The sequence below is a fragment of the Anser anser genome (assembly GCF_964211835.1).
Source record: "Anser anser genome assembly, chromosome: 9".
Lineage (NCBI taxonomy): Eukaryota > Metazoa > Chordata > Aves > Anseriformes > Anatidae > Anser > Anser anser.
The window spans coordinates 21603949-21622402 of NC_139729.1; the positions used below are offsets into that span (position 1 = coordinate 21603949).

An 18454-nucleotide genomic window follows, 5' to 3' on the forward strand; every position below is an offset into this window, starting at 1 on the left:
GAGGTGAGGAGCTTGGGCCAAACGTCCCTTCCTTCTGGCTGGGTGACACCTACTAGGGCTTCTCCAGCAGAGAGGTCTTCACCGAATCACTCCTGTAGTCCCTTGTAGCTGGAACTGATATTTCCACAGTTTCTCTTTTTCAGAGGAATTGAAAAGATTCTGTCAAATAAAGAGCACAAATCTTGTCTTTTGACAAAAATAGCATATAGAAGAATTAAAAGTACCTGGAGGATAGACAGTGAGTATTTAAAGGAAAAAAAAAATAATGGCCAGGCCCATTTTTCAGTCTGACTGAGTTTTGGCTCATATTTTTTTGCACTTTCTACATGAATACCGGGAGCTCTTGGATCAGAGGAGCAATGTGGGGTGTGCTATCACTGCCCTGAGGGCAGGCACCTCAGGTAGCTCCTGCACCCCCGGGGTTATGGAAGGGGAGACTTGCCCTCCTGAACCTGCCCCAGGCTTCCTTCCAGCTAAGAACTGCTCTAGAGAAAGGAAGCACACCAGAAATTGCTCATTAAGGAAATGATTAAGGATCTTGTGAATACCACTTGGGATTGCTCTGGTAATGGAGGATTCATTGCCATCTTTTGTCACTGAGGAGTATGTATGAATGTAGGCGCTGATACTTCTTGGCTTGGTCCCAGGGGGAATGCAGCTAAAAGAGGCACTGGCAGTCGCAGTCTCTGTGGTTGCTGAGTGTTTGGTTGACTTCTTGGGCAAGACTATTCCTTGTTTCAGTTTGCTCGTTTTTAAAACAAATGTTTTCTGCTGCTGACGGTATATGTAAACCCGGGTGGTGTCCATGGAGGGCTTGTGACTCCCAGCTCTCCAGAATCGCCTGGGCCCACCGGCGTGGGTAGGGTGCTGCTGCTCAAACCCAAGGTCTTGCTGACCTTGACTGCTGGACATGACGGAGCTGCCTTTGTTGTTGTTGCTAAAATAGATGCACTGAAAACAGTTCACTCACTTTTGCCATTTCGGCAGATTCCCTTTTACTCTGAGAGCTTGCTTCAAGTCAAATGGTCAAACTGTAAAAGGTTTCTGTCCATCTGGTAGATGCCTCAGAGTGAGAGAAGCCAGCAAAGATGACACCACAGCAGATATAAGCCGCCCGAACTCAGCTATTACAGAAGACTTCTCCCCATCAGCTCATCTGAGTATTAAATAGCTGAGGAGTAATTATGTCTAATGTTTCCTGATCTCTTCCCTCTTTGCGCATGGCAGGCTATTCTGTTTCTGAAACGCTCGCCTCATGTTCATGGCATTTGGCCTGCAGCAGTGAGGTTGAGCCCAGCCCCAGAATGTCTAAAACATTTTCTTCTAATAGATGGCTCACCATAAGCTCGAAATGCGTCACACACCAGCCAGTTATTTCCACATCATAAACTCCTAATGCTTCTTTAGACTGACGGGGGTTTGTATTTGCGAAGGCCTGGAAAAATGCCAAATATCCTTCCATGCATGATGCTGCTTTTATTTTAGCCACTGTTGAGCTAATCGCTGGGTATTTCTGGTGCTTGAAAGCCCCTCCATTTGTTTCTGAGTATCAGCTTGAAGCACCAAGCCACTCTGCAGCTTAGCAGCACCCAGCAAAGCAGGGACAGGAAACATTTGTGTGAGATGTCACGTCCCACCATGGACAGGAGATTTGCACTGCAGGCATTCCCAGGATTTCAGGGAATGCCTGGGGCTGGGAGCTGAGCTCTCCTCACATCCAGCATCCCACCTGATGCACTTCTAAACATTTTTTTGAAGCTCTAAGCACTGCATGCCACTGATTCTGTTCTCCTGGTTTTATTTATTTATTTATTTTCTTGTCCTCCTCCACCAGCCTTCCCCACTAAAATCCCAGTAAAGCAGCCTGGCTGTAAAGTTCAAATTATCAGTGTTTGCTGGAAGAAGGGAGCGTGCTTAGAAAGCATGGGCTATGAGCAGAGATTTTCAGTGGTGGCTTGACTTCTGCACTCAGATCTCTGGTGTTCCTGTTGGGATGCAATCGATTTCTGGTCCCAAGAACCAGAAAGCAACTCCCGTTCATTAATCACTTCGCAACCTGGTTTCTAATGGTCATACCAACATGCTGTGCCTTCTGCAATCTGTCCCACCTTTGAAGCGCACTGTCTGCTCACCTCTCCCTTTAATTTGTTCCTTTTATGGCAAGAATTTGGTGACTGTTTGCAGAATTTCCTCTTTTCCCCACTGACTCAACTCTGATGTGCTTTCCAGATTCTCCAGCTGCTCAACGCTAGTTAAGATTGTGCCAACTTGTCAGCGATAAACCCTTCTTTATTTTTTTGCACAGAGGCTTGTGTGTACAAAGCTTCAAGCATAAAAAGCTGCTTCAGTCCTGAAGCTTGGCAGACAACATCTCAGGCTGAGAGCAAATATCTTTGCCAGCTTAAAAACAATGATGACACATTTGGCCATTTATCAGTAATGAAAGTATAAAGATAATCATTTGAGTGATGCAAGAGTTTATGAGTTTATGTAACTAAAAATGAGTTTGATTTAGCACAAGAATTTTGCAAGGGATTCATCCTCAATACAGCCTTATTGCAGTGCTTTAAATCCCTCCTCCTTCCTCTTTTAAGGTTAATGCAGTCACATTCACACAAAGATGAAAATGTATTCCTCAACTGGGTCTGAAGGCATCCAGAAACCTAGGAGTTAATTATAACCACAAACTTGCTTGATATATGTAGTACATGCATGCAAATACACACAGGCAAGGTTTGCATGGTTTGTTTTCTCTTTGCCCTTTCTAAAAGCTCTGACCTTGTACCAACTCTTCTCCTGGAGCTACAGGAACGGCTCCTTCCAGAGCTCTGCAGAGCCGTGCTCCCCAAACAAACGCTTCACCTCCTCAATGCGTGGCACAAAGTACCTGCGAGCCACCATTCCCGAATCCTGGCTTCCCAGGCTGACAGCAGAGCTCGCCACATACCGAGAACCCTTCAAATGTCAGCTCCCCTAGGGACCACATTTCAGAGGACAGTGATAACAGCGGTGCTTTTCACTTCTGCCACACTTCTCGTCACAAGACAGCAAGCATTTGATCAGCACTAGGTCCTGACTACGGGCTTGGAATAACTTTGCAAAAGAGGGGTGTGGGGCATCCTCGACCCTAAAAGCAAAAAAGAAAAATCTCAACTCAAGTGCAAACCTCACCTGAACTGCCTGCTACGGCATGGCCAGCCGAGCAGGAGGGACAGTGGGCAAGGAAGAAAGGAAGGAAGGAAGAAGGGGCAAGGCAGCTACAGCGATGAGATCCTGCTTTCACCGAATTCAAACTGTGTGAATTAAACTGGTTCAGCTGAAAGCATTTTTAAGTCACAGCAAACTGACATAAATCAGAGTAAACAAAAGCCTGCAAGATCACCTCCACATTATTGGCGCACCTGCTGATATATAATCTTACCGCCATCCCTCCTTACACAACCGGGTAATAGTGGCCAATATCTCACACTTGAAGATATATGAAACCTTTAAGCATTTTATGATGCCTGGAAAATAGTTTAAACAATGCAGTAAGTTTACCATGACTCATAATGCACAACAATTAATAACAAGAGCACAGTTACTGCCCAAATCCCGATAAGCAGAAAACAAAAGCCTTCTTGCTATAAACACAGAATCACGCTATATTGCTTAATTCCACCCCAAAACAATTCAAATCCCCATTCCCACTGGAGGGCTTTATAGTTATCAAAAATCCAATAGATGAAACCAAAAAGGCATGGTAGAACTGAGAGTGTCCAAATTAAATCCTGAGATTCTCTGCAAATCCATACACAGAACACAAAAATCATTAATTTATCTCCTGCCTTCACATCCTTCTGACAACTTAGCATCCAAGTGCATTACTGGTGGCTGTTCCTAGCAGTTGGTAACAGCCAAAGGAAAATCAGGAAGGAAATGGGATTGGGGTTACCAGCGGAGATCTGGGCATCACAGGAGCTTTGTCCCAGGCTTGCTCTATCCTCTTGGTCAAGTTGCTTAACCTTTTAATGCCCCATCTGCCTCCCCGCCCTGGATAACAGCTGCTGATTTACTCCACGGGGTTTTGTGAAGCTCCATTTGTCAATGCCTCTGATGTATTATTTATTGTCAAAGCCATAAACAGTTGCATCCTGAAGATGCTGAGCACATCACCTGCATTTTGATTTCTGCCAAAACCTCCTTCACTTAGGACAAACCCCTTCTTTCTCCTCCACTCATGTAACAGTATTTTATTCAATGACGATTGAATTTCACAAGCCAATGTGCACGTTTGGGGCCACGAAGTCAGCTCCCAGTTACAGACTTGCTGTAACAGGGGAAGCTCGAGGGAAAGCCACTGGACCTGTGATGCAGTGGTGGCAAAATCGTTACTAGCTTTGAGGACTCTTTGAGAGCTGCTCGCAGTGGGTGGTCCTGTCAGCATCTGCAGCAGGGTGTTACTGGTGTCTGAAGAGCAGCTTTAGGGGGAGTCTGTGCCCTGCAGAGGTTCCTGAAGAGCAGCAGGATAAACCTATGCGAGGAAAAAGCTGAACAGAGCCCAGATGTAGCACATATATCTCAGTTAATGCTACACAGGGTAAATGTATCTGAGAAAAGGCACATAAAAACAAGTACATTTTCTATAAATCTTGGTTAAAATACTGGTTTGTTTTTAATATTTTTTCCTCTGGAGTCTCTGCTCTATCAGGCTCCCCTGTTCCTGTTATAAAACCTGATGACAAACTAGGCAGTGGCTAGATTTAACATCCCGACTGACCTTATCTAACTGACCTTGCACCAAAGCAGCACAATGTGCTGCCAAATTTTCCAATTCTCTTCAGTACCTGAAGTCTCGGGAGCAACATTTCCGAGATCATTTTGCATCTGCTGACCCGAGCGCACTGACCAGAACCCAAAGCACCAGGCGGCCGGGGGGGGGCATTAAAGCACACTGGGGAAGGGGGAGCTCGGGGTGCAAAGCTTTGCTCGGAGAGTGCAAAGGTGCTGGGCTTGCCTGGCTGATACAGAGCGCTGACAACAGCAAGGGATCTGTCACTGAAACAAATCTGGCCTCCAAATTCAACCCCAAATGAGTATTTAACCAAAATCCTGCCACACTGTGGAAGCCTGAAGATGGTTTGAGCGATCCAAACTGCTGCATTTCTAAGGAGGAACGTTTCAGTCTGAGGCAGAGCTCTGTTCAACAGTTAAAAATAAGCAGGAGAAAGTTAGAAACGTACCTTGTGGCTCTCCACAAGTTTTCTGTTGTCACTTGTTATGCAAGCAAAAAATGTTTTTAATGCAAAATGACACTGGCTTTTCAATCATTAATGGCACAATCAACTAAAATACATAATCTGTTGCAGTGAATACAGTGTTTGTAAACACATGCAATTAAAGTGGAATAAGATTCAATTATAATGGGTTATGTGTGCATAATAATGCGGATCATGCAATTCTTATTAGTTGGGCTGTACCCTGAGCTCAGTTCAGGAGGAAATTATATTGAAACTCTCTATAATGAAGAGGAAATTTTAATGAGAAGACAAGGTTGAAAAAATATTACTCAAAGCAAGAGGAATGAAAGTGTCCGGAGGCAGAATATAAATGACTAATGCCGAGGCATTTGACTACATCTCCGGCTTTGTGCAAAGATTAGAAATCCACACTTGGCAGCTGCCGGGAGCCGGGCAGGCAGAAGTCGCCCCATCGGTTGCAGGGTCCGTGCCCTCCCTCCAGGTCCGCCCTCTGCAAACTCTGCTCATTTCAAGGAGTTTCAGTGGTACAAATGAAAGAAGAATTTAGCTCTCGGTGCTACAAGAGTGCTTGTCTTCTCCTGGGCTGCTGCTTTTTGGGTCGGGGCAACCAGTACTCACAAAGAGGTTTAATTTCATTTCTTTCCATGTTTTTTTCAGATAGTACATTGTTAAAACTCAAGGTAGATGCTATGTACCTACCCGATCCTTACCTTTCTTTAATCGCCCATGGAAGTTGATTTACTTCACACGAATTGCTTTAATTAACCATCATGAGGAGAGAGGATGGGACTACATTTTCTAATGCACTGAAAATCACTAGTGAAACAGAACCTAGGTGGTACTGAACCCGAGAGCTGATCTCAGCTAAAACACGCAGACCTTGTCTACGTCTGGAAACAGATAGCTCCCAAACTACTTTACAAAACCCACTTATAATGGGTACATGTGTATAACAATGCAAACCCTGCTACTCTGATTAGTACAAGGCTTTGACTTGACTTAATCAATATTTGAGAGGTGAAAGCAATGCAGAGTATGAAGTAAAACAAAATAAATGAGAAAAACAGGATGCTGTGTTACATTAGCTACACAATCCCTACGAGGCTGCAATCCTGAAGAATAACGTGCATCAACTTGGACAAGGCATTAAGGATCTCTGCCCTGAGCTTGTTGCTGCTGGCACTGAGCAGCTGCACTTGAGAACATAAAGATGCATTTCTGCAGAGCAGTAACAAGTGACTGCAAGTGGGAGCGATTAAGCTAGAAACTTTACATGTGCGTACCAGGGGAGGAAACCTATGTGCCCGTGTCTGGTCTCACAGTACCACCAAGCATAAAAGCTCTCAGACAATCAATGAAAATTAAAAAAAAAAAAAAAAAAAGATTCAGAGACCTGAATCCAGACTCTTCTTTCCGAACAAATGCTCACTAAAGGAAATTTGAAATAACGTGAGGAAATGATACTGTCACTGCAGCTCACAGCGAACAATAGCCTCGTACATATTCATGCAGCCAGTGCTGTCGTGTAACCCCCAGCTAGGGACCTGTGCCTTGCCCACCGAAAGCAGCAAGACACGCGGTGATCTTCTGGTCCTCCTGGGGCATGGTGCGAGCACCCCCATTGCACATCTTCTGCTTTTTCTTCACTCTAAGTTGAAGCATTGCAAACCATGAGGCTTCCCGTCAGGAAATGCTTATAGCTACTCACTCTGTATGTCCCCCTTCTTGCTTCTGGCTCCTCGTACTTTCCTTTACACCTTTCCAAGCTACTGAATTCTTCCCTGTCTTTGGTGTTTACACCGCTCAGCTCTAGCCTGTAACGTCTCTCCAAAGCCATTTTTCTCAGAGTGACAGTACATTACAAATTCAGTCCTTCCAGTACTGATTTAGCTCCTTTAATCTTTCCTTACAAATGAATCTCTCCATCCCCTTGATAATTTTTGTTGCTCTTCTCTGAACTCCCTGCAATTTTTCACTATCTCCTCTCTAACGAGCTCCCCAGGACCGAAGGCAGTGTTCCAGGTGCGGCAGCAGCACAGCACCATCGAGGTGGGCTGAACCCGGGCTGCCCCGCACCGCTGCCCTCCCCGCCACCCTGCCTCATTTCCAGCTTGGGTCTGATTTGTTCCCGCGAGTTTTGAGGGAGAAGATGAAGTTCCACCTACTGTTCTGTTTCAGCGATATGGCAGACAGATTCTAAAACGCTAGGTTTGATTTTTTTAATGAGTAATTCTGGATCTGCATATCTGTCCTGAAGACTGCAGTGTGGAGTCTGAACATCATTTATCCATCATCCCTCAACCGTGTGGAAGTCAAAACCCTGCCTTATGACACTAACTTAGAAAATACTCAAATTGTATAATTGGATGTGTAATTCAAAACTTGCTGTTTAGGAAGGAAGCTGGGATATGAGCGGATTTTCCTAAGTCTTCAGACTGGCAATATTCACACCTGCAGAAGCAGGCAGGCAGAATTATGAACCGAAACCTCCTTCCCTCCCACCAATGAAAACTGATTGATCTGCTCTGCTCCAGCGAGCAGGAAAACTGGTCAAATTCTCCTGTGCTGTAACCAACCCCAAATTCATTTTATAGTGTCCTTATCCTTCTGCTTCTGTCTCTGGATCTGTTCGCATCCTTTGTGGAGGATTTTAGTTCCTCCTAATGTCACCTCATCTGCATGCCTTATTAACACGTTGCCTCCTCCTCCATTTCTACACGAACAGGGAAGACATCAAATTAAAACTTGTTGTAAAACTGAGCTTTGTGGTTCTTCTGTGGACTCTTCTTCAGCTCCATGCTTTGCCACTCTCTCCATAGCCTTCCAGCCTGTTTTCAATCAAGAAGGCAATGCTCATTTCTAAGCTGATTTAAATTAATTTTTCTAGAAAGATTTCATGAGGCACAGTATCAAACGCCCTACTCAGATGCAAATATATTACAGCTCCAGCATTCCCTTCATCCGTTAATTTTCTGTTTCTATCAAAAAAGCAATCAAGTTTGTCTGGAGAGATTTATTCTTGCTAGACCGACGCTGCCTGAGGCTTCGTGCTGCCGGGGCCAGCTTTGAGGCGTGCCAAACATCCATGACCAGAGTTGCCTCCAAGGTAGGCGGGTGTACAGGCACCTCTAAAAATGGGTGTTTGGGGTCACTGTTATGGTAGTCCTACACCGTGGGCTCAGCTATTTGGGAGTTCTGCCTTTATAATACCAAGCCCAGGCTGTGACTCCCCGCGAAGACCTGGGGCACCATTTCCCTGGAGGGCTGGAGCCAGGGGTTGAGGTCCCTCCACCTGCTGAAAGCAACTGCCCTCGTCCTGCAGCAAGGTCACCCCAAGTGCCTCGGCAGGCCCTGCAGCAGCATGCCTTGCTCAGCACCATCTGCAAAGCACCATCCTCCCTGCCAGGGCTCTCTCTGCGGTGGCACAGTGCCTGGCCAGGATGGGGACCTCCTGCCTGCAGCCTGGTGACAGATTTAGGAGCAGAGAGCTGCCTGGCAGCAGTGGCCTTTGTCACAAGGGACTGCAGTCACCCAGGGGCTGTTTGGGAACCTTCTGGGGGCCAGGTTGCACCAACTGCCTTCGTATTCCTCACCTTTGCCACATACCAAAACAATGCTGATTTCTTTATTTTAGAAAGGTAGATTTTTCAGCAGTCTTTTGTGATCATTTATTTCTCCTTCTACATGTCTGTATATACTTTAGTCACTTCTTAGTCTTATGTTCACAATTGGAGAGAGAGAATCACATGGAGTACGGCATTTTGACCACTTCCCCCAATATCCTGGGCTCATCCATATCAGGTTTATCTATAGGCTTGTTTTACCTCAAGTAGTTCCTCACATGTTGACTAGGAAGAGATATTTTATTGGCTTTTCCTTATTTCTGAATTTCTTTCATCTGTCTAATTAAAGATAAATTCTAGTCATCATTAGTTCCATACCCACCCCAATTTACTAATTAATAGACATACATTCTCTCTACAACTTTTGCTTGCCTTCCCCCAGTGCTTGTGTAATAAGTATCTTTCGTATTCCCTTTAAATCCTTTGGCAGCATTAATTCACTCTGATTTTTTTGCTATCCTTATCCATTCCCTACTGAGCTTTAAATGAATCTTATTCGCATTTGATTTCCTCCCCATCTTTTCCTATTTTCTGTGCAGGTTTTTTAAGCTCACATCTTTGAGCAGCACCTTGTGAAGTCACTGTGGCTGTGGGATATAACAATTATTTCATGCACGCTGATTAGTCATGGATTTGCGCACAGACTGCCGTAGAGATTGGAAGGGGCAAATCTGGAAACGGCCCCTTGTGGATTTTGGCTGCAGTGACGGGTCAGGATGGGAACCACTGCCACCGGGTCCTCCTAAGCTCAGTGTCTTCCTACGAAGCAGAAGGCAGGTCCCCACCACAACCCCCAAAGCAAGCCCCAGCCCCAGCAAGTTCAGTGGGGTCCTTCAAAGGATACCTGGCACGCACCCAATGTGCGTGCTCACAAAAGTGATAAATGTCTTTCCCTCAGTAATTAGCTCCTTAAAAAATTAGTTAATATTGGTATAGTGCTTTGAAGACGTTAAGTGCTTAGTAAGTGCACATGTTATTTTTGGCATTTTGGGGTGCTTTCAGAGTGTGGGGCTGCACATAGTTCTCAGCATTAATGAGTTATGTGACATTGCTTAAAGGAGATGCACTTAGCAGAAAGGTTTATTTGGTCTCTCTCTCCACACTGTTTTGACTGGAATTCCAACTGGAATTTGCTGTTTTGGGGGAAAAGGACTATCTAGGTCCACTGTCCCTTAGGGCAGCTGAGAGCCTCTTGTTGGGCTTCTGGTCCAGCTGAAAAGCTTTTCTCCTAACCAGCTACCCAAGTCTGACCCCTTCCAAGCTTCCAGGCTAACAAGGTCCAGCTGCAAATCCTTCCCCTCACGCAGGTGAAGACTGGCTGGGTTAAGGGGAAAAGGCAAGCTCTTCTCTTCCAGACCAGGTAAACCACTGCATTTTTGTTGTCAGATATAAAGTGATATCTTTGAAAATGAAAGATATTTTTGGAAAGAGTCACTAAGGTTTCAGCAGGGACATCGGTGAAGGTACTCTTAATGGTGGGCTATCATCACTCTACGTAGGTACTTGCTGTGATATATGGAAAGCGAATGGATGCAGTGCCTGTGTTGGTATTGTTTATGTTGTTCTCACAGCCTTACCTAAAGCTCCTGGCTAATTCATTATTCTGAGAGCCTAATGCAAGGCAGCAGGTACTACAGTTCCCCTGCCGAGTCTATTTTCAATATTAATTATCTTGCTGTGCATTAAGTAGTTTTTGTTTTTGTGTTAAAAGGTTTATGAAGATTAGATGATTAAAATGATAAAAATTAATTTTCTCAAGCATAGCCGCTCTGCAGCAGTCAACTGCAAAAAGAAAAATGTGTGCATTTAGTTGTCTTGGAAAGATGGCAATATAACTAAGTTATTACATGGGGGGAAGGGAACAGTGGGGAAGGCTGTTTTTATCACAAATATTATGGCTGCCCTGCTGGCCACACGCTTGTGCTCGTGGTGATGTGGCTGCCGCCCATTTTCATTTCCAATAAAGCAGATTTTTGTCTGAGAAATTAATTTCAATATATGACAACCAGTGACAGGAATGGCTATCACTTGCAAACATACCACATCTGCTGCAAGGCTAAGCTCAGTGTGACAGCAGAGTATATTTTGTCTGCTCTTTGAAGGGGAGGGGGGCTGATGAAACCCAGCTTGTGGCGGGGTCTGGTTTCATGGCATTAAGTTGGGATGCGGTGCAAGTGCCTCTCACAGGGGCAGCTGTTGCTGGAACATGATCTTATGGCTAAAGGAATCTCTTGTACAAACACGGTTATTATGCCTTGGCTTCCTAGCTGTGAGACGATGAGGAAATCCTGAAGGAGAAGTCACAGCCCTACCTTCTGTGAGACGTTATTAGTCTGCTAATGCTGACAGATATCTGGTGTCACGCCGCTGCTCCTTATCCCCAGTGACATCCAGACCCCGCAGAGCTCTCATGGCTTATTACAACATATTGCTAATCTGGGGGCTGTTTGGCCTCAGCAGGTTTGTTGCTGGGTTTGATTTTTGTCCTCGTGGTGAATTCAGAAGCGAGAATCAGTTGGTAAAGGAGACGCCTACCCCTCTCGCTTTGACAGGGCTGCACTTGGAGTGTGAACCAAGTTGCAGAGCAGTAGAGGTGGGTGCAGCTATGGGGTAGCCCTGCGAGGCTGCCACCCCAAAGGGCCCATGCTGTAGTTTTCTGCCATATACCCCAGTCACCCCCTGCTGCTTCCATCATGGGACATGTACGTTGGGTGAGAGAGGGTGGAAAGTGACCCTGGGCATTACCAGCAGCAACGTCACCCCACGGATGGTGCTTCAGACCCTTTCCTGTGGCTTTGGTACAGAGTATGTTTTTCCTTCTTTTTCCCTCATTATAAACTGGGTGACTTATAGGCAGCATAAAACAGTTTGCTATAGCAAATTTTTCTCTGTCAGGTAGAAGAACCGGTACAGTATTTGCTAATGCTAAAGCAGTGGGTATTCAAGTCACTCTTCTCATTAGCAGTGGTCACCCCCATTGCACATGTTGAAGATGAAACCAAAACAGCAAAAGGTGTCGTGTGAGATACAGAGCCGAGAAGCTGAGGACAAGAACTGTTCTGATTGTTTTACATGTTGGATGGATCAGTTTTATACAGTCCTGTGATGGTTTCTGCATTTTGGGACACTTTGCTTTAATGACTAGCACTCTAAATATCACTCTTTGTATGAGGTTGTTGTCATTAGTGTTATGAATTATTTGTTGATATCATGAAGTCTTTTCAATGTCTTAGAATTTATTACGAATATTAGAGATGCCAGTGTTTATCTATTTTACACCTTCATTATCTGATCTAACCCAATCATTGCTCCAAATACATCAAATGGTATTATCACTGCTGTCTCATTTCATTGTAATTCCCACTTGTTAGTGCTTTATTTCTAAGAAATAATTTGTAAGAAAACATGCCTAAGCATAAATATTATGCACCAACATTAGGTACGTACAAATCTCAGGTATTTGACAGAAAATGTCTGTGACTCAGGGGTGGCACAGTGTCTGGTTTAGGCCAGTGTTGGTAGACTGGGGCGGTGAGAATGCTAATGTGGGATCCTGAAAGGCCTCTGAGAAGCCTAAAATACCTGTAGTGCGTATCTCAGCATCCTACACATCTGCAGTAAAGGTTCCTCCCAGTGCTAAATGTAATCTCTATCCTCAGAAAATGAGGAGTTTGTCTTACTAACAATGACTGTGTTATTTGACCTCTTTCCCTAGTTCTAAACTGAACTTGTGTGTTGTGTGAGGCTACGGAGCTAGTTGGAGAGTGAAAAGAAAGGGAGAAGGGGCAGGGGGGAAGGAAGGTGCAGCTGTCTCTGAGATGGACATAAACATCACCCTGTGATGGTAGCAACTGTTTGATTTTTATGTTGAGAAGAATTTTTAAGGATCAACTAAATAGAAAGTAAATCCAGGAGAGGAAAGGGGCCAGGAAGACAGCTGACATGAGGTGACTCTTGATTAAGGAAACAGCCTCTCCATACTGGGTAGAGAAAGCGCACTTGGAGACTAGGACAACTTGCTGAATATCCTATCTGAGAGAAAGCACTGAAAAAGCTGACCTGAATCCATTTTTAGCAATGACTGTACTTTTAACTGGAAGTGTTTTCCAGCTATGGAGAACCTGTACTCGCCTATGAGCAGGTTTTCCTTTGCTGGACTCTGCAGTGTTGGTTCTCAGCCCCTGACACTTGGAGGAGGGCAGCCTCAGCTTGCAGAACAGCCCTTACCCCTGACAGCATGATGTAGCTCGTGGTATGCTGGCCCCAGGTAACACAGAGTTACAGGAGGCCTTGCAAGAGCATCTGCTGCAATAAAAGCAGATAATTATCTCTGTGTTTTAGGGAAGATTACAATGAGTCTGAGTTAGTAATCCCAAACACAGCACTTCATCCATGTTAAAGGCTGGAAGGGAAAAGCCCCAGTTTCTCAGTTTGCAAGGTGGTATTAATAAATCAACCCATAGAGAAAATACTAGAAACAGTGTTTTGGAACAAATGACATGATTAAAACATATTTCATCCAACAAGTCAATTATCACACCCACTGATATCTTGTTAAGATTCAATTCAGTGAAAAATAAAATCTGTGCTTCTGTTATAAATTCTGGCTTCATTCCCGTTGATACTAATCCTCGATCTTTAGCCAAAATTTGCTGAGGCATTGTCTGACACAGAAAACGGCCTCTGAGCTCTCACATAAAACCTAATTACAGGAGGCCTTGTAAAACAGGGCAAGAGATGATGCTTGCAGTGCTGAAGACATGCGTGGTACCCACTCTTTTTCCAGCAGCAAAATACCGGGTACTAGTGACACTGCATTAAATGTAGAACATGCACACAGATGCATGCATATGTCAGTACTGAAGAGCATACACTGCCTTCTCTTCTCTTCACTCAAAACCCAAATGCCTGCAGCAATATCAACAAGTACCATAAAAATCAGAAATAATGTTCCAATTCCCAACGCAAGAAAGCTGTGGTGTATGCATGTGCGCACAGGGGGAAGTGCAAGGGTTTGGATAAACAAGTAAGAAGTCAAAATTGGTTCCATACAAAATCATCTTTTGGAAACCTGTGTGTCTATTCACCAGGACCTGGGCAGCGGTGGCAGCTGGGTGAGTCATTGCAGCAATACCCACCTAGGGACAGCATGATATGGTGGGGGCCTTATATCTCTGCTGGCAGTAATACCTCCAGCATCAGGATGGATTACCTAGATGCCTTTCCCTGCTTAGCACTTGGGAAACTGTACTTTGCTGATAGTTTTGCCCGGAGGCTGTGTATCCACTCAAACAGGAAGAGTTTGCTCTGTGAAACCACAGAGGAATGAAGGTGGCTGGCAAAAGGCAGGTTAACAGCGTAGCTCTGAAATAGTTTGGAGGGAATGTACTGCAAAATGCACTTTTGTGTGGGAACCCACCAAAATTGTAGGCTCACGGCAGTTGTGTGCAGGCAATGGGAGCAGTCAGTGGCTGTGTTCAGCAGGTTGCCCCCTGGAAACAAGGGAATGTTCGTCACTCGTTAACGAAGCGGCAGATGAGACACAGCTTTGCCAAATGTCTGAGCAAAGTTCCTAGTGGAGAGGCAACTAATAGGCTTTCTGGTACGTGTTCAAATTATCCATCACTGGTCGGGGCATGGTGATAAACTGATGGTGTCCATAGTATGCTTTTTGATAGCGATCAATGTCTAATTGCCTAATTATGCAAAATGTTAATCTGTTAATGCCTGAAGCTTTAAGCCTTGCCTTCAAGAATCAGCCCCCTGTGCATTACTGCTTTCCTTCTCTGACAGACAAATCACCTGTATCTTTGCTCTTGACCTACCAGGGTTAACTCCTATCATGACAATGCCATTAACTCAGTTTAACCTCCTTTTTCTTTGGAAGCATGAAAAGCTAAGCTACAGCTGTCGCAGACTCAAAACGTGACGCAGACTGCGCCGCTCGGGCTGATTCCCTCTGCTGCAATCCCTGCAGAAAAGAGTCAGCTACGGCTGGATGCCCTCGCCCTTTGTGTTGGTTTACACAAGGGCGACCGAGATGCTTTAAAAATGCCCTTTCTGGGGGTGAGGAGCGCTGTTATTTCCTCCCGCAGTGGGGGAAGGCAGCGCGCCCCCTCCTCGCCGCGCCTGCCCACGGCGGTGGCAGAGCAGCACCTAGAGGCCGCGGCGAGGGGCCCGCAGCTGGGTGCTGCGGGAGGGTGGCAGGAGAAAGGGGGGTCCCAGTGAGGGCCTGCAAAACTATGGGGCTTGAGGACAGAGTGCAGTTTTGCCAGCATCACAGAGGATTTGGGGATGAAGGCAGGGCGAGCCCAACCTTCCTGAGTCTCACAGTCCTGGTCCAGCTTGGTGCGGCCTGCCGTGGCTGGGCAGCCCGCCTTCCCCAGGAGGCTGGGGAACGGGGCAGGTCGGCCATTTTGTGGTTAGGTGTGCTTGCTCATCCTGCTATTGCAGAGGGAGCCCTGTTGGCAGTACCTGCACCCCTCCTGCCCTACCAGACCCCCCGCTTCCCCCCCCCCGAGCCTCCTCTGTCCTCCCGCCTGCCTCTGCCACTCTGCCCCAAGGCAGCGCCAGGATGGGCAGGGGCAAGTTACCGTGGAAAGAAACTGAGAATAGTTCTGCCCCGTGTGGGATAGAGACCATGCCTTATCACCAAGTAATCCCTCTCACTGTGAGGGTAGAGCTTTTTCCAAGTAAAGCTTCTTTTTGTGTGTCTGAAGATCCTGATAGAATAGAGTTAAAACTTCTGGGGGGGTCACGAATGTCATCTGACCCTGTTTTGGTCAAGAAATCTGCCATCGATGCTGGCATTGATAGTCACTAGAAGAAGTCACCCTTGTTGTTGACTGCAGCTCAGCTGGCTGCTTTCAAACACCTTTTCCAGACATCTTTCCAGACACCTTTTCCTGAAAGATTAGACAGTTCTTTATGACTGATATTTTCTCCTCATAGAACTACTTTTGTATTCGAATTAATTCATTTCTCTATCTAACTCTAGCAGTTGGATAAGCTGAGAAACAGATTTGTCCTCTACAGCATTTTTGCCATTACTACGGCTCTGAACTGGCTTTGGTATTTAAGCATTCATGAGAAAATATGTATGCTAGAAATAGGTGCAGCAATTTAGTATAATGCTATGTATGGAGGCAACACCACTTCCTCCAATTAGTCTTAATTCCCTTATTAATATAGCTGTGAAGGTCAGTCTGCCTTGGAGAGATGCTTGTTTTCACTCTGGGATGAGGCGGGGAAGCTGTGAGCAAAGGGGTGGAAATCAGGAGGACAAGAGGAGATTGGAGGGGAGTCAGGTCAGGCCAACCCTTCACAAGAGGATGGGGCACGTGGCTGAGGTTTAAGGTTGCAATTACTTTCTGGACAAGGAAATAGGTGTCAAACATTTAGACAAGGAGATGAGAGGGCTGTATGCAACTAGAGCCATGTTACGTGTCTGCTGGGGAAAATGAGACAGGGATAAGAGAATAAGGATGAAACTCAGTCTGTTTATTAGGAAAGTTGATGAGTACACAAAGACCTCACCTTGCCTGTGCCTATTTCTGCTCAGGCCAACAGTGGGTTCATCCTCTAATCCTGTGGGCTGAGCCATTCCTGAGTTGCACAGCTCCTGCAGTAGCTGGCAGAGAGGGCTATGGTCAAAGCCGAGCTGATGGCAGGGCTGTGCGTGGGACAGATGGGCAATACATCTATAGACTGAAACAAACTGGAGCAGAGCAGCATTTTGTGTGCAATTTGTTTTTCCAACCCTTCCTATTGATCATATTTTAAGGTAGGCCTGACCCTTGCATAGACAGAACACAACTAAGGACAAAAACATCCCTTAAGACAGGGTCTCTGTTCTGTGATGCTTCCTTTTCAACCAGGGTTCTCCCTCTGTGGCTGGCGGCAGGTGTTTCTAATGCTGTTATACTGATGTTTAGGAGGTGCAGCTTATATTGTCTTTGCACAAGATCTTTGAATGTATAAATACTTATTAGAAGACAGTCCTGGAATAAAACGGGCAAACAGACAATAGAGACATAACCAGAGAGAAAGGAGAATGAAAATAATTTTCACAAGTGAGACAAGTCCCTCACCACTGCAATGCCAGAGTCACCTCGCTCTTTTACCCATTCCTTACAACCAGGTGCTTTCTTTCACCCTTTTTCACTTTCCTTCATTTCCCATTACCTTCAGCTTATGCAAGCTGTGGTTATACTCTACACAAAAGCTGTTATGCAATGCAGGTATTTTGGAAACTTAGTCTTTTTCACCGTACCCTGCCACCATCAAGCTAGCAAGCTAATTCATCACTGTTCTCACCGGTCCTGGAGAGCTGAAAGGTAGTGCCTTTAGATGTCGGTGCTTGTAATGGTGATTACATTTTCATTTCCATGTTCATAATGTGCTGGTCACCACCCCAACTAAGCAGAGAACATTTCTTACTCCTGGGGCCATACTGAATCATCAGCTAGTCTCCCTGGGTACTTTTGGCAGCTCCTCACCACCTTGACAAAAATCTTTTGGCCACAGAGGGCCCTGGGGAAGGCTGAATGCAGCGGGGTTATGCTTGAGTATTTAGGTGTGGTTATTGAAGGAGTACATCCAAGTCACCTTGCTCTCATGTGATGAACAGCAACATCATGTAAATCTACAAATTTCTCTTTCTTTAATCAAAGCCTGATATTCCAGCAGGAAGTGGTGTGTGGAGCCGAGCAGGCTACCATGATTAGCTTTGTAGTTAAAGCACATCAGCAAGCAATTTTATCATTAATACTCACGAATAAGACTCTGTGCAAGGAAAATGTTTTGGAAACAACAGTAATGTAGAGGCAGACCTGAGACTATTGATTGCTCTCCTGCTTGAACAGTACCATCGGGAGCCCTCTGTCTTGCTCCAGAGGGCAGCATAATGCAGGGAAGGGTTTATCTCTGTTCCAAACTTTCAGAAGGATAAACTTGTAGAATGAGGCCTTGATTCCCTCTCCATGATTAGCTCTTCTCCCACAGGACCCTGGGCTCTGTCACTGGTCCTCTCCTTCTGGGAGAGGAGACATAGCTCAAACCATAGTCTTCTTGCCTATCCAGTTCCCCAAAGGCACATTTTGTTGTAACAAAGCTCTCCTTACCACTGTACCTAAAGTGCCAGCGTACAGCTGGCATCCTGCTGAGCATCTTTGTTACTTCAGATATTCTTAACCCGTTTAAGAAATACCCTGTAATCTAGATCAAAAATTTGTCTAGATGGAAGAAGAAGAGGGTTGAGGGAAGATGTTCCCAGCGGAGAGAGTTGTATAATTGCAATAAAAGCACGGTCTGGGCAGGCCTAGGCACTGGTCTGCAGGGACGCCAGATCTGGGAGTAACTTTACAAATGCCAATAAATTGATATGAGCGTGCAGGGGATCAAGAGCTATGAAAATCGATAAGGCCAGCTAGCCAGCTGGTCTGTCTCAGTGTAACTCCACAGAACTCGATTTGCACCAGTTGGTCAGCCACCGACCATAAGGCCAGAAGTGTGTGTGTGCCACGCAGGGAGAACTGCTGCAAGACAAGGGCCCCACAGAGCTCCACTCGCCAGATGCTTCATGGAGACGAG

The 18454-nt window shown here is 45.5% G+C and overlaps 1 protein-coding gene and 1 long non-coding RNA gene across 12 annotated transcripts in view; one reads left to right on the forward strand and one right to left on the reverse strand.

Annotated features, from left to right (window-relative positions):
* Nucleotides 1-18454, reverse strand: part of LOC310904070 (calcium-activated potassium channel subunit beta-2) — a 129991-nt gene that overhangs the window by 98818 nt on the left and 12719 nt on the right. The gene's annotated exons all lie outside the window — the stretch shown is intronic.
* LOC310904073 overlaps nt 188-18454 on the forward strand; it is a 31878-nt gene continuing 13611 nt past the window's right edge. For 3 of the 8 annotated variants that reach the window (XR_014588023.1, XR_014588024.1, XR_014588025.1), the window contains exon 1: nt 10229-10326. This is a non-coding gene — a long non-coding RNA (uncharacterized lncRNA). The other 5 variants (XR_014588022.1, XR_014588026.1, XR_014588027.1 and 2 more) reach the window with 5 other exon arrangements.